Genomic DNA, 15,095 nt, shown 5'->3' with positions numbered 1-15,095 from the left:
AGCCTGCTGTCTCAGCATGAATGAATTCTTTTCTTCATATGAGTCCTAATTCACTCAATCAATAAATATTTACTCAGTCTCTACCACAAGCTAGATTAACAGTTTCCAAAGAGGCTACTCCCACTAAGGGAAGTCAGACTTCATTCATTCATTCATTCAAAATGATCTTATCAGAACACCGACACCTTTATTACATTTCTCTCTTCTTCCTCCAAATTTTCTCCCTAACTCAATCCACTGTCTAAGAAAGAAAAGCTTTTCATTACTTTGTAAGTCTAGTTCCTTCATCTGTATTCTTTTCCAGCCTCATTGTTTTTCTTTGATGTCCAGTTTCACATTTCTTCCTTTCTCCCCTTTGGCTAATCCTTTACTCTTCAATTATTTTGAAAGTTTGCATTCAAAAAGCAAACAAGCATTACTATTTACTTTGTCTTATTTTTTGCTCTCTCTCAATCTTCTTTTCCCTCTTCTTTTTAAACATCCCAAACATACCTAACACTTTCCCAAACACTCTCCCACTCGCTCCTGGAACTCACAGGAACGTAAGCCCCTCTGACGGATGGCCTCCTCCAAGTTCGCTAGTGACCATCAACGGCAAGTTCAAGGATCCTTCCTCAGTTCTCACATTACTTCTCTTTCCTTTCTGAAGCATTTAGCCATGGTGACTCCCCACCTGCTTGAAATATCACTGTCCCTTCATCATTTTATTCTGAGCACTTTCTGAAGCATTTCTGACAGTTTCTTCCCTGGATCCAGGTCTTCTGACCATCTCTGAAAGCATTCTCCAGAAGTCTGCTGTCTCTTCTTCCTTTTGTTACTGGATACCTCCATATAAATGGCTCCTCAAAAACATCTCAAAAGGAATACACAGCTTTCATTGCACTCTGTGACACTTTTGCAAAGACCCCTTAAATAATGGTCCATTTCTGGTATCTTGACAAAATTGACCATAATCCATAGTGCCCATGGTAACCAAAGATATTCTTCTTAAATTCATATATATCATTATTCCAATCAAACTTCAGAGAAAAAAAAAGAAATTTAAAATCTTTACTAGGACAGAACATAAACACCTCAGTGATTTGGGTCTAACTCATCCTATCAGCCTCATTCATTCATTCATCTAGTCAATCAAATATTTCAGTACTCACTATAATCTGGGCATCGTTCCACCTTTCTAGGCATCAGTGAATAAAATAGGCCAAAATAGTAATAATAATACAAAATTATTCAATAATTTTTTTCCAAACTAATACAAAATAATTTTGCATTATTGTTGTTGTTCAGTAGCCAAGTCTTGTCCAACTCCTTTGCAACCCTATGGACTACAGCACACCAGACTCCTCTGTCTTTCACTATCTCCCAAAGTTTGCTCAAATTCATGTCCATGGAATCAGTGATGCTAACTATCTCATCCTCGTCAAGTATTATTATTTTGTAACCTTTATGGAGCTCCCATTTTTACATGAGTTCATCCCCCACATTATGCTAAACTCCCTTTTGTCTGATCCATGCAATTTTGTTTTTCACTCTTTTCTTGCTTTGTCTTAATGCACGGAATTTCTTTTATTTCCTTTTCTCCCGACTTTGTTTTTAGAATATCGGCCACGATCATGAATAAGATTCCAGAAAAAGAGGTTCATCAAAATCCATCATGCAGCCACTCCTCATCCTTATTCTCTCCCACACACCAAGATGCACCATGGGTTTCCAAAACTCCAAACTCCTGTAGCTCCTGGAATGGCCATGCCCTCTTCTTGCTCTGCATCATTGTTGCTGGGCTGATCCCAGTATCTAGAACACTTCTTCTTCCTTCTTTTCCTGGTTAACTCCAGAAAGACAACTGAACATAACAGTTAGAACCTGGATTAGAATACTGGCGCCATCCCCTATTTATCTCTAGCATGACCTGGCCAGATTATTTAATCTCTCAAGGTCACAATTTCACCACCTGTTCAATGAGGCTAACAATAGTAGCTATATTGTAGAGGGGTTGCCATGACTAAATGAGATAAAACGCAGAAAGCAAATGGAACACTCTGACACGTGCAAGTCCTCAGGAAGTGTTAGCTGTTACTACTGTTGTCACAGTCCTGTGGTAGAGATAAACCAGGAGCTATGAACACACTTAAGAAGGACAGTTAATATAACCTTGGGAGGTCTGGGGAGATTGCAGGAATTGCCTCTTTTCATGTGTGTTCACAGACTCTGATTTATTTCTAACACAGGGATGTGAAATATATTTTAATTGAATATTTACATATCTGTACGCTGGGAGGGTAGGTTCCATGTCACACTTCTCTTGTATTCATAACACATAATATAGAGACTTGCTTTGTAAAAACTTAATAATTCTGACTAAATAAAGGAATGCTCCCAGTTTAACTTCAGGGTCAGCTTCTCCTCAAAGAGCACTTCTGGTGATTTTCCTGGCAGTCCAGTGATCAAGATGGAGGATGAAATGGCAACCCACACCAGTATTCTTGCCTGGAAAATTCCATGGACAGTGGAGACTGGCAGGCTACAGTCTAGGAGGTCACATGACTAGGTGACTGCTTACCAGTGGTTAAGAATCTGCCTTCCAATGCAGGAAATGTGGGTTCGATCCCTGTCAAAGAACTAGGATCCCATATGCCTCAGGCAACTAAGCCCCCACACTACAACTACTGAGCCTGTGTCTTAACTCGAGAGCCCATGCGCCACATTGAAGATCCTGAGTGCTGCAACTAAGACTCCATCTGTTTGCTAGAAGAATGCCTGAAGAGGCAGGTTTACTCTTGGACACAGAGTGGCTAGAAACGCAGTAACTGAACTGCCGAAAGCACTGCCATGAGCCTTGAGTGGGTGGCCAGGCCTTGCTCACACTTCCTGCCTTCCCCCAGAACCCGATGCTTGCACAGCTAAACGGCTCAACTCTATGTGTGGCAAAGCTTTGGACTCTGGCTGCTAAAATCAAAAGAAGGGAGAAAGCAGAGGGGCCAGGGAGTCGTTTGAAATGACAGTCCTGAGATCCCGTTTCATTATGTGCATGCACTTAGTGAAACATCAGGAAACTTTTTTCCAGCAGCAATTCTTTTCCCCCCTCCACTTGTGGACATGTTGAAAGATCACACATACGTTTTCAATGAAGTCACTGACAATCACGGGAAGCCAGCAGCAACAGCTGGTGGGTGAGTTATCCTGAGGCGATTTAATCTCTTGGCCTCACATTGGGAAAGCAGTTTGAGAAAGGTAAAGACTTCATTAAAAAAAAAATATTTTTTTGAAGAAAGAAAGAGATCAAGAACCACAAGGAGAAACTGTGTGACTTGAACAGCTGCTGCTGTTGCTAAAAACTGAGAAAGGAGGCAGGAGGGGTCCCGCCCCCTGGATGACAGAGAGGCTTGTTATCAGCAGCCAGGGTGGCCAGGACTAGTGCTCCTGGGAGAATATCACTTCCTGTGTGGAATGAGATAGGAGAAGATTTCCAACTCCCAGCAGACCAGTGAAAGGGGAGTCTGGGATCGGGAACACTTTCTGATCCGGCTTTCCTGGACTCAAATAATGTCAGTATCATTCATGAGACATGAGTAACAGGAGAGGGACAATTCATAGGCCAGGGAAACCCGGAAGCAGTCATTAAAGTCTTGAAAGATGCAGGCAGCGGTGTGGAACAGCTGTTGAGTCTGTCAATCATGGGTTCTGGGGGAGAATGCCATTCCAACAAAGCCAGCAGTTCTCATCCTGACTGCCTGTACCACAGGCACGAGATCCCACAACAGAGCCTCTTTCCAAAAGCAAAGCAAAGAGATAAGCACTTTGTGGGTTTCCCAGGTGGCGCTAGTGGTAAAACCTGTCTGCCAATGCAGGAGACATAAGAGACATGGGTTTGATCCCTGGGTTAGGAAGATCCCCTGCAGGAGGGCATGGCAACCCACTCCAGTATTCTTGCCTGGAGAATCCCATGGACAGAGGAGCCTGGTGGGCAACGGTCCACAGGGTCACAAAGAGTCAGACATCACTGAAGCGACTCAGCACACGTGCACAGAGGTCCCCTCAACCTCCTGTATTTCCCCAATGGTCGAGGTCCCCCCGATGCTCACATATTTCCCTCTGAATTTGGAGGTCTCCATGTCTGACTAGGATTTCATGACCATATTTGTGTACATCAGCCAATTAAAAGAAACTATCCTTCAAAGCGAAAGTTAAGTTCCCTCAGAAACGAAGACATTTGTTAATCAAAAGGAAGAGCTGACCAGGAGAAACGACCACCTCTACTATTACAATTAATGAGACTGAACCTCTACTGTCATAATGCACCGATCAGCTCCAAGGGCCTTTTTATACCACATTCACAAGACAAATAAGGTACAGTCACTGACCCTGAGGAATCCAACGGTAACAAGGTGGAGAGCACCGCATAAACAGGTGACTACAACACAGGGGCGTGTGTGCTACAGTGGAGGTTTGTGAGCAGACGCTGAAGCCAGGAGAGGTGAGATTAGGGCTGAATATGGGGAATAAAGAAGACGGGGAGGCTCGTGGCGGCAATGGGAAAGCAAGCTCAGGCTGCCCGGGTGCACAGTGGTCTCTTTGCCCCCGTTTTTTGCATTTGTACTTGTGTGGTCTTTCACGACTTCTCATATAAATGTTAATTGGTATTCTGTTCCTTTTCTGAATTTTTTCAACTTTTTTTTTTTCTTCTCAACAATTCCACTTCCAATTTACTCCATCTTACTATGGACTTCCTGCCTGTTCACACGCATACCTACTTCATTCCTGACATGCGGTACGCCCTCTCCAGTGCTTTCAGTATATTCATCCACCCGCCATTAAAGTCCTATCTTCCTGTTACTGCCTATTTTTAAACTTATCTTTTGGGACCTCCCTGGTGGTCCAGTGGCTAAGACTCTGCACTCCCAAGGCAAGGGGCCTGGGTTCGATCCCTGGTCAGGGAACTGGACCCCACAGGCCACAACTAGGAGTTCAAGTGTCCCAACCTAAGATTCCACAGGCCACAACCAGGACCCGGTGCAGCCAAATTAATAAATAAATATTTGTAAATAATCCTTACCTTTCAACACATGGCACAGGGATTTTTGCATCCACTAATTTCTGCTTGTTTGGGTTTGCCTGATGGCTCAGATGGGAAAGACTCTGCCTGTAATGCAGGAGACACAGGTTCAATCCCTGGGTCAGGAAGATCCCCTGGCAAAGGAAATGGCAATCCACTCTAGTATTTTTGCCTGGAGAATTCTATGGGCAGAGGAGTCTGGCAGGCCACAGTCCATGGGGTTGCAGAGAGTCAGACACAACTGAGCGACTAACATTTTTCACTTATCTTTCAACACATGGGGCAAGGATTTTTGCACCTACTAATTTCTGCTTGTTTAACAATGCACAAGAGAATAAATATGGTTGTTAAAGATGCCTATATAAAAGGGGATTCATTTTGGTTTCACACTGTTATTGCCTCATCACATACTCAAATCACAGAGAAGGCAATGGCACCCCACTCCAGTACTCTTGCCTGGAAAATCCCATGGATGGAGGAGCCTGGTGGGCTGCAGTCCATGGGGTCGCTAAGAGTTGGACACGACTGACTGATTTCCCTTTCACTTTTCACTTTCATGCACTGGAGAAGGAAATGGCAACCCACTCCAGTGTTCTTACCTGGAGAATCCCAGGGACAGGGGAGCCTGGTGGGCTGCCATCTATGGGGTCACACAGAATTGGGCACGACTGAAGCGACTTAGCAGCAGCAGCAGCAGCAGCAGCAGCATACTCAAATCATTTCTACTTGAATAATACAAAAGGGGAGATATATTTTGGGTGACAGTATCTTTTGACTTCAGGATGCTGTAGAAGATTCAGGTTGCTCTTTACCCACCACTGTTTTTCCCACCACCACCACTCTACTCTTTCTGAGCTGGTCAATCATATGGCGCATCGAGTCAGACCGCAATCCAATCTGCTCAGTTAGGATATCTCTTCCCTGGCCACAGTGACTGACTGAGGCATGAAGACATGACACAGGCCCCAGCAAATCAGAGCCACCCTCAGATGTTTCCCTGAAGCCATTGTGGGCGGGCAGAGGGGAGACTATCTAGATTATCTGAAATAGCTAACATCATGTGAAGAAATGTGGGTAGCAATATTAGACAATGTGGAAAAAGTATGAGTGAGAATAAAGTTAATACAGAAAACAGAGGTGGGACAAAGGAGAAAAAGCAAGAGAGAATGACTTTTCTCTCCTTTGATTCGGCTACGTCCAAAAGTAGAATGTCTATTCTGAAACTTCTCAGTTACGTAAACTTATTAACTCGGACTTTGCTGCTTAAAGTTAGTTTCCATTCAGCGTGTAACTTGCAACCAAAAGCATTTAAAAAAAAAATCCAGTTATACAGATATATATCAACTGAAACATTGATGATAATAATATCTTAAATGAAAGCAGAATATCATATATAGTTTATCTAGTTGCTTTTGATTTTACTAATATATATATATATATATATATATATATATATATATATATATGTATATACACACACATATATATGCAGGCATCCTAGGTGTCGCTAATGGTAAAAGAACCCATTCAGGAGACGTAAGAGATGTGGGTTCGATCCCTGGGTCAGGAAGATCCCCTGGAGAAGGGCGTGGCCATCCACTCCAATATTCTTGCTGGAGAATCCCATGCACAGAGGAGCCTGACGGGCTACAGTCTTTGGGGTCACAAAGAGTTGGACATGACTAAAGTGACCTAGCACCAGTACACACATATATGGCAGGCCATAAAACAAGCCTCAACAAATGTTAAAGACCTGAAATCATACAGGGTATATTATTTAATCATAATGGAGTCAAACTAAAACTCATCAACAGTAAACAACAGTAGGAAAAATCTCAAAATACTTAGAAATTAAGACACACTTTTAAATAACACATGGATTAAAAAGGAAGTCTCAAAGCAAAATTCTTTTAAGAATACACAGAACTGAATAAAAATACAACATATCCAAATATGTGAGGCATATCTTAAGCCATGCTTAAAGGATAATTTATAGTATCTAAAACATCAGAGATGATAATAGGTATCAATAATCTGGATTCTTATCAAAAATAAATAAATAAATAAAAACCTAGAAAAACAAGAGCAATATAAACACAAAGCAAGAGGGAAAAATAAAGTATCAAAGATAAGAGCAGAAATAAATACCATTCAAAACAGGAAGACAATACAGGAAAATCAGTGAAACAAAAAGCTGGTTTCTTCAATAAAGCTATAAAACCTTTATCAGGACTGACAAAGATACAAGATGAAAACACATAAATCAGCAACATCAGGCATAAAACAGAGGATATTACTATGGATCCTGCAGCCATTAAAAGGATAATAGGAGAATAATGCAACTTTGTGCTTATAAGTTTGAGAACATTAAAGAAATGGACTAACTCCTTAAAACCCACAAACTACCACTATTCAGTCAAGATTTAATAGGCTGGTAAAGGTTCCTAAAACCACTAAAAAATTTTAATTTGTAATATGTGTGTGCTAAGTTGCTTCAGTTGTGTCCGATTCTTTGAGACCCTAGGGACTATAGCCTGCCAGGCTCCTGTGTCTATGGAGATTCTCCAGGCAAGAATATTGGAGTGGGTTGCCATGCCCTCCTCCAGGGGATATTCCCAACCCAGAGATCGAACCCACGTCTCTTATGTCTCCTGCATTGGCAGGCAGGTTCTTTACCACTCACACCACCTGGGAAGCTCCAATTTGTAATATAAGGCTCCCCCCAAAGAAATCTTCATGCCCAGTTTCAGTAAACAAATTTGCCAAACATTTAAAGAAGAATTAATACCAAGTTTACATAATCCCTTCCAGAAAAATAGAATAGAAAGAAACCCTTCTCAACGTGTTTTTATGTGGTATTACTATGATAAATATTAAACCAGATAAAGGACTGTACAAGAAAAGGAAAACTGCATACGAATATTTCTCATAAATTGAGATACAAAAATCTTTAGTGAAATATCAGTAAACTGAATCCAGCAATGGATAAAAAGAATTACATGTCATGGCCAACTCCAATGTATTCTGGGTATGTAAGGTCTGGTTCAATAGTCAAACATCAATTAATGTAATTCAATATGTCCATAGACTATAGAAGAAAATCATACGATCTTATCAATTGATGCAGAAAAAGCATTTGACAAAATCCAATACTTATTTATGATAAAAATTCTCAGCAAATTAGGAATAGAGGAGAATTACTTTAATTTGATAAAAAAAATCCACCAAAAACCCTGTCACTAGTATCATTATTTTAAAAGTGAAAGACTGAATACTTTCACCATTAAGATCAGGAACAAGGCAAAGATACCTATTCTCACCATTCTTATTCATCATAGCACTGGAAGTTCAAGCTAGCCCTCTTCAGTCTGTCTAAAACAGGCCTTATGTTGGCAATAGGGTTGGGAGCCTGGGAGTTATCATAGGAAAGAAACACACATGCATTTGGAAACTAGCGAGTGGGTAGAACATCTGAGCTGTGTGGACTATAGAGGTGTAAATGGGTGGGAGAGTTGAGCATGTACTAGCAAACTGGAAGTGTGTGTTAGTCGCTCAGTCGTGTCCGACTCTTTGTGACCCCATGGACTGTAGCCCACCAGGCTTCTCTGTCCAAGAGATTTTCCAGGCAAGAATGCTGGAGTAGGTTGCCATTTCCTTCTGCAGGGGATCTTCCCAAACCAGGGATCAAACCTAGGTCTTTCGTACTGCAGGCAGATTTTTTTTACTGTCTGAGCCACCAGGGAAGCCCAGCAAACTGGAAAGACCAGAATTCTTTCTCCCCATCATTAGGTAACAAATAGGAGACACAAAGCTAGTGTCCTGGGTTACAAGTCCCCCCACCCCCAAGTCTCCAGCAAATTGCTCAATGAATCACAGCAGCAAAACTACATTCTGTGCAGCACAGCAAAAACGGTGACTCTTTGCACCTAAAGAGCAATTTTAATTTTATCAGGCCAGCTGGAGCTTGTTTTTGAGTCTGTGGAAAGATAGGAAGCTTTCAAACAGGAAGTTGGGATCTGGTTACAGTGAGAAATCTGTAATTTTGTTCATGACTTTAGAGCAGAGGAATGTTCTGCTGGGAAACAGCATTGCTGCAACAAAGTCTAAATTTTATGTATGTATGTATATGTGTGTATGTATGTGTGTATATATATATATGTTTAGGCCAATTTGGCTGCTTAGTGCTGGTTCTTATTCTCAAAGTTTGAGTGTTACCTTTGTTTTGGCCTAAGAAAAACTCCGTTCCCTTATTTAGTGAAGCTGTCTTCTTCCCAGGTGGCTTAGTGGTAAAGAATCATACTGCAGTGCAGGAGGCATGAGTTTGATCCCTGGGTCAGGAAGAGCCTCTGGAGGAGGAAATGGCAGCCCACTCCAGTATTCTCACCTGGAAAATCCCACGGACAGAGGAGCCTGGCAGGCTACAGTCCATGGGGTCTCACAGAGTCAGACATGACTGAATACACACATCCTCTTCCCTGGGACAGTCTTCAGGATCCCCTTTCAAGTTTAAAGCTCAAAACTCTTAACTGGATCTCAACACTCCTAGTTTTTTCAGAAATCTCTAAATCTCCCTCTGCCTCATCTCGTATTTCCAACATCAAGTCCTGGCATTTTTGTCTCGGAAATGGTTCTTAAACGCATGATCTGTTCCCCGTTAGGATAGGCACGACCCCAGTTCAGATCCTTACCATCTCTTCTCTGCACCCGTTTCCTGCCTCATCTCCTGACTCAGTAAGTCTTTCTCCACCTTGCTGCCAGCGTGACATTCCCAGGACACACATTTGATTGAAGCATTTCCCTGCTGACATCATTCCTGGTGGTTTCTCATCCTCAACTGTGCCATTCAAATGTGGCCCAGAGGCAGGGGCAGCCAGTCTGTTCATGATAAGTAAGTGCAGAAACGGAGAGCAAGCATTTGGAGACTATAAACATTTGACATCGCCATGATATCTGAGCGTGTCATGAGTGGACTTGTGTCACTGAACAGGGTAAATACAGGATGCTTCCGAACCCACGTGACGAATCACAGACCCCATCCTCCTTTTGGCCTGTGAAATATTGGGGAATAAAAACCAACAACTGCCTCTTACCATAGATGGTTCAAGAAGCCCGGTGCTACACGATAAAGTCCAAAGACTACCCCAAATCCTTCATGATCTGATCTTTGGGTTTCTTCCAACGTCTTCTAGACTTCTGTACCTAACACCCCTCTTCTGTGAGGCACCTTGACAATTCTTCTAGTCTTATACACATATTAATTCTTCTTTCTGACACACCATTCCCTGCCTTGTCTATCTGGAAGCTTTCTCTCCTCTTTTGAAAAGAAAGTGAAAGTGTTAGCCTCCCAGAAATATCTGACTCTGCAATCCCGTGGACTATGGGCCACCAGGCTCCTCTGTAGTCCATGGAATTCTCCAGGCAAGAATGCTGGAGTGGATTGCCATTCCCTTCTCCAGATTTTCCTGTACCAGGGATTGAACCTGGGTCTCCCTCGTTGCAGGCAGATTGTTTACCATCTGAGCCACCAGGGAAGCCCACTGTTTTGCTAAAACCACTCCTATGAAGGCATTTCTGATGTCATCTTGGGGTCACCAGCACACATAAACCTTCCTTGTGCCCTTCTGCACTACCCAGTATACAGTCACTCAAAAATTTTTTTTTGCAATGCCAAATTCAGGATGAATAGAATAAGACAAAATTCCTACCATCAAATGCTTGCCAGTCTCGTGAATTGTCTGTGTATTGTCTGCTTGCAGTGGCCATGTCTGGAGCATCTCTGAGTCTCCAAAGCCTCTGCGCTGTGAACATATGAGGGACTGAAGTTGGAATTAAGACTGATAATGATGGGTGAAATAGCATCCCTGGTGGTACAGTGGTAAAGAATCTGTCTGCCAATGCAGGAGACATGGGTTTGATCCCTGGTCCAGGAAGATCCCACATGCCAAGGGGCAGGTAAACCCATGTGCGCCAACTACTGAGCCTGTGCTCAGGGCCTCGGAGCCATAGCTACTGAGCCCTTGCGCCACAGCTACAGAAGCCTGCGCACCCTAGGGCCAATGCTCCACAGTAAGAGAAGCCACCATGAGAAGAAGCGGGAGCGCTGCAACTGGAGAAACACCCACACAGCAACGAAGACTCAGCACAGCCAAAAATAAATATATAAATACCTATTTTTTGCATCTTTAACACTCTTGGTTAATCTGTCTGGGCTTCCATTTCTCCTTTTATCACACTTAGGATTTGAACCATAAGATGCCTGCATTGCCTTTTAACCTCAAATACTGTACTCTAGGGGCTGCCCAGGTGGCGCTGCGCCTGGGCCAAGAACGTGCCTGGCAGTGCAGGAGACACGAGACGCTGGCTTGATCCCTGGGTCTGGAAGATCCCCTGGAGGAGGAAATGGCAGCCCACTCTAGTATTCTTGACCAAAGAATCCCAGGGACAGAGGAGCCTGGTCCATAGGCTCACATCCTACACAGTCCATGGGATCACAAAGTGTCGGACACAACTGAAGCGCCTGAGCATATACGCATGTACATTGTCCTCAAGAGGCAGAGAATTCACATCACCAGAACTCACTTCCTCCAGACGCCCCTAGAAGATGGTCTTTATTACCCCCTACCCGTGCACCCCATACCAATTCCTCAGACTCTAAACACAAAAGTTGACAACCACAGGAATGTACGTAGTTCTGTTTTCCTGAGAATTTTCATCAGGTCTTTCTTGATATCAACATCTTTTTGGTGATAATAATCTTTCAGTTGCTTGTAGCCAGGTGAATAAAACAAATAAAACAAGAACTTCAAACTTGGATTTTTTTCTCCTGACGTCTTCACTAGGTGTTGTTGGGAAATTGAGGTGACAAGAAAAGGCATGTTTCAACAAAAACAGGGCATACACTCACAGGCCTGGCAAAGACCATCTGATAGTCATTCACATATGAAACAATAGATCTGGAACATCTCAAACACATTACACTGGAAATGAGTTGGTCTTGTGGGTAATCCAGTCCAGGAAGTTCCCATTACATCTACTGAGGTCAGAGATCCTTCTCTTCTCTCCATTCTATCAGATTTCACGGAAATACAGGTTAAAATATATTTTTCTTTTAGATCAATTGTTCTTTTGTTGTTTTCAGATCAGATCCAAGTCTCCTGTATCCACAAGACTTCCAAGCAATAGATAATTCTTTCTAGACCTTATCCAACATCTGACTCTCGATTTGGAATAAACAAGTTCTATCAGATGAAATTCTTACATTGCTTATATTTGATATTGTTAATGAATCGATTTGACTCCTCTTCTGTGTCACAGCAGTGTCATGATCAGTCATCATTTTCTACTGCGTTGCTGTCTGGAAAAATGCGCAGCATGCTTTAAGAACACAGTCTCCCTTCTGAGCCTTCCTCTTGTCCAAAACACATATCCCAGCCCTTTCATGTCTGGCTAGAACTAACACACCCTTCAAGTTTCAAATTAGATACCACTTCCCTGGCACCCCTTTTGTGTTTCCCAAGCTGGGACAGATAACATTCTTTCTTGTTCCCATAGTATCCTTGAAAACCAGTGTTTGAAAGAAAAGGGATAGGAATGCAAATGTCAAGTTATACCTAACTTGGTAGTGAGCAGAGCAACTAGAATGCCTTCATGTTGAGGTGGTCTACCCCAGTTCAGTCTAATTTTTAGAAGAAAAAGATTTTAAATTAGCAAAGACTGGAGAGCCTGGCATCTTTATTTTCTCAGACAATTCTTCTCAGAAATACTCAACTGAGTCACAATAGCTACTAAGATGGTCAAAGATGCTGCAAGTATAATTGCTCTACAGTGGGGGAGTTGTATCACTGGGAATGCCACAGTTACGTAAAGTCCTTAAATAGTGTGCTGTAGAGGCTTTCTAAGGAATCAGACATGAATTCATCCAATACATCACTTCTCTTTTAGGGTACCTCACTTCTCTTCTCCCCCCTCCCCCGCAAAATAACTCCCCATGATTTTGGCATGTGATTCTGGGATAGCAATTCTTCAACCCAAGACCACAAGACAGAATGATGGAGCTACTGGTCTCTGGGGCAAGCCTTGCAGAGACGTCTGTCCCTGCAGAGCGCCACTGTGTCCGTCCTCATCTTTCAGATTCCTTTCACTTTAATTGACAGTACAGACCTCCCCCCCACGCTCCCTCTCCTTCCCTGGTGCCATATCCAGGGGCCTGCTACAGCATTAGTGTTTTCAAAGCAATATTCCCAGCAGGAGTTCCCAGAGCAGACTACACACCCAGGAGGAAGGAGATAAAGGTCTGAAAACTCAATTTTAATTGCATTTGGATTTGGGAAGCCTGTTTTGATTAACAAGTTACACTGTAACGGCATATCTCTTCTGATTTAATGAAAAGGGTTTTTTCTCCCTCCTTAAGAAAGTGAAAGAGGGAGTCAGATAACTCCAAGACGCCCCCACCTCTAACCCCCAAGCAATAATTTGATTCACGCTGGCTAATTTGAATGCCGAGACTGCGACAGACACCAAAAACCTACTTTCAAAGGACTCTGGCGCCCTCTGCTGGCAACTGGTGCTGAGACCAGTAACACAGAAAGGTCACGGAGTATTAGTGTTTTCTACTCCACTCCATTCATTTAATGAACAAGGTGGGGATGAAGAGCCTCACTCAGTGAAGCTTGTTAATAGGAATTGTATGCGGCCCAAGGACACCGTACCATGTCAGGAAACCTCTTTTTTTGAATACTATGCATATCTTCCCTAGGTATGGCCTTCTACAAATTATTGATCCCCTCCAGTCTTGGTTTCCCATCTCAGCAAGAGGACAACAGATCCAATGACCATTCTTTGAACTGCATTATTTACCTGGTAGTATTTTGCTGGCATTGCCTTCCTCCTACTGATCATTAAGGTTGTTGGGATAATCAAGTTATCGGGGCTGATGGGTTCCCATTTCTTACTTACTGTTCTATGAGTTAGGCTAATGAGAACATGGGCAGTTCTTTGGTTGAAGTTATGGAAATAACTGCTCCTGCAGACATCTGATCTGTGCCTATATTCATGGCAAATTATAATCCATACAACTTGAAAACTAGCTGAAGTGTAGTTACGGCGTCCACTACCAACTGTCCTGATCAATTTTACTAGGATATCACCTTTTTCCTCCAGAGAACAACTGCAGGCCCTCTCTTCTTTTTGTTTCCCTAACTCAGCATCTGTTCTGCCTCTTCCTTATCTCAGAAGTAATATGCTGATGACAGGGAGCTCTTGTAATCTCCTTGTGTAATTGTACGCCTTAGTTTGAACTAATTTGGCAATGCAAAACCTGGATGAATTCTGAAATGTCAGAAGGCATGGAGGTCCTCCAGTGTGAACTTGATCTGATAAATTCCTTTTGCCTGTGAAAGCCACTACAAAAATGTTGGCTCTGGTAAAAAGCGTTTTACAGACCTTCCTGGCGTTAGGCAAGAAAAGTGTAATATTTGGATTGGGTATTGGTGGAAAAACTTTTTCTCCACTGTACAGAATTCTTTCCCTCAAATTATTAAATGTCAGATATATGTGGGCAATATAAATTGTTCTTAATATAGGATGGGGGCTTCCCTGGTGGCAAGATGGTAAAGAATCTGCCTGCAATGTAGGAGACCCAGGTTCAGTCCCTGGGTTAGGGAAGATCCCCTGGAGAAGGAAATGGCCTCCCACTCCACTACTCTTACCTGGAGAATTATATGGGCAGAGAAGCATAAAATATTGTTCTTAATATAGGGTACACAGAGAGCAAGAGGGATTGACCATGGCTCCACAAAGCTATTGTCCAGCAGAAAGGATGGTTGTCAGCGATGTATCATTGGATTATTTTTTCCTTGTCACCATAAACCATTCCTACTGTTTGTAGTAACTATGTTGTGGAGCTGGCCATAAGCTAGTTCCCTGTGATTTTCTATTAAATATTTTGAATATGCATCATATCAGATCGGATCAGTCGCTCAGTCGTGTCCGACTCTTTGCGACCCCATGAATCGCAGCACACCAGGCCTTCCTGTCCATCAAC

General features: G+C 42.7%; 1 long non-coding RNA gene across 3 annotated transcripts in view; it reads right to left on the bottom strand.

Moving 5' to 3' along the window:
• LOC147359652 (uncharacterized) overlaps window positions 1–6,030 on the bottom strand; it is a 49,759-nt gene extending 43,729 nt beyond the window's left edge. For all 3 annotated transcript variants that reach the window (XR_015141125.1, XR_015141124.1, XR_015141122.1), the window contains exons 1-2: window positions 5,653–6,030; window positions 5,054–5,140 (exon numbers count right to left, since the gene is read on the bottom strand). This is a non-coding gene — a long non-coding RNA (uncharacterized LOC147359652). The remainder of the gene's footprint in view (window positions 1–5,053; window positions 5,141–5,652) is intronic.
• Window positions 6,031–15,095: the final 9,065 nt, after the last annotated feature.

Source organism: Bos grunniens, chromosome 14 (genome assembly GCF_055505025.1).
Source record: "Bos grunniens cultivar Pamir isolate PY7600 chromosome 14, Bosgru_T2T1.0, whole genome shotgun sequence".
NCBI classification, from domain to species: Eukaryota; Metazoa; Chordata; class Mammalia; order Artiodactyla; family Bovidae; genus Bos; species Bos grunniens.
Note: the sequence above shows the minus strand (reverse complement) of the source record. Positions and strands in the feature narration are given on the sequence as shown.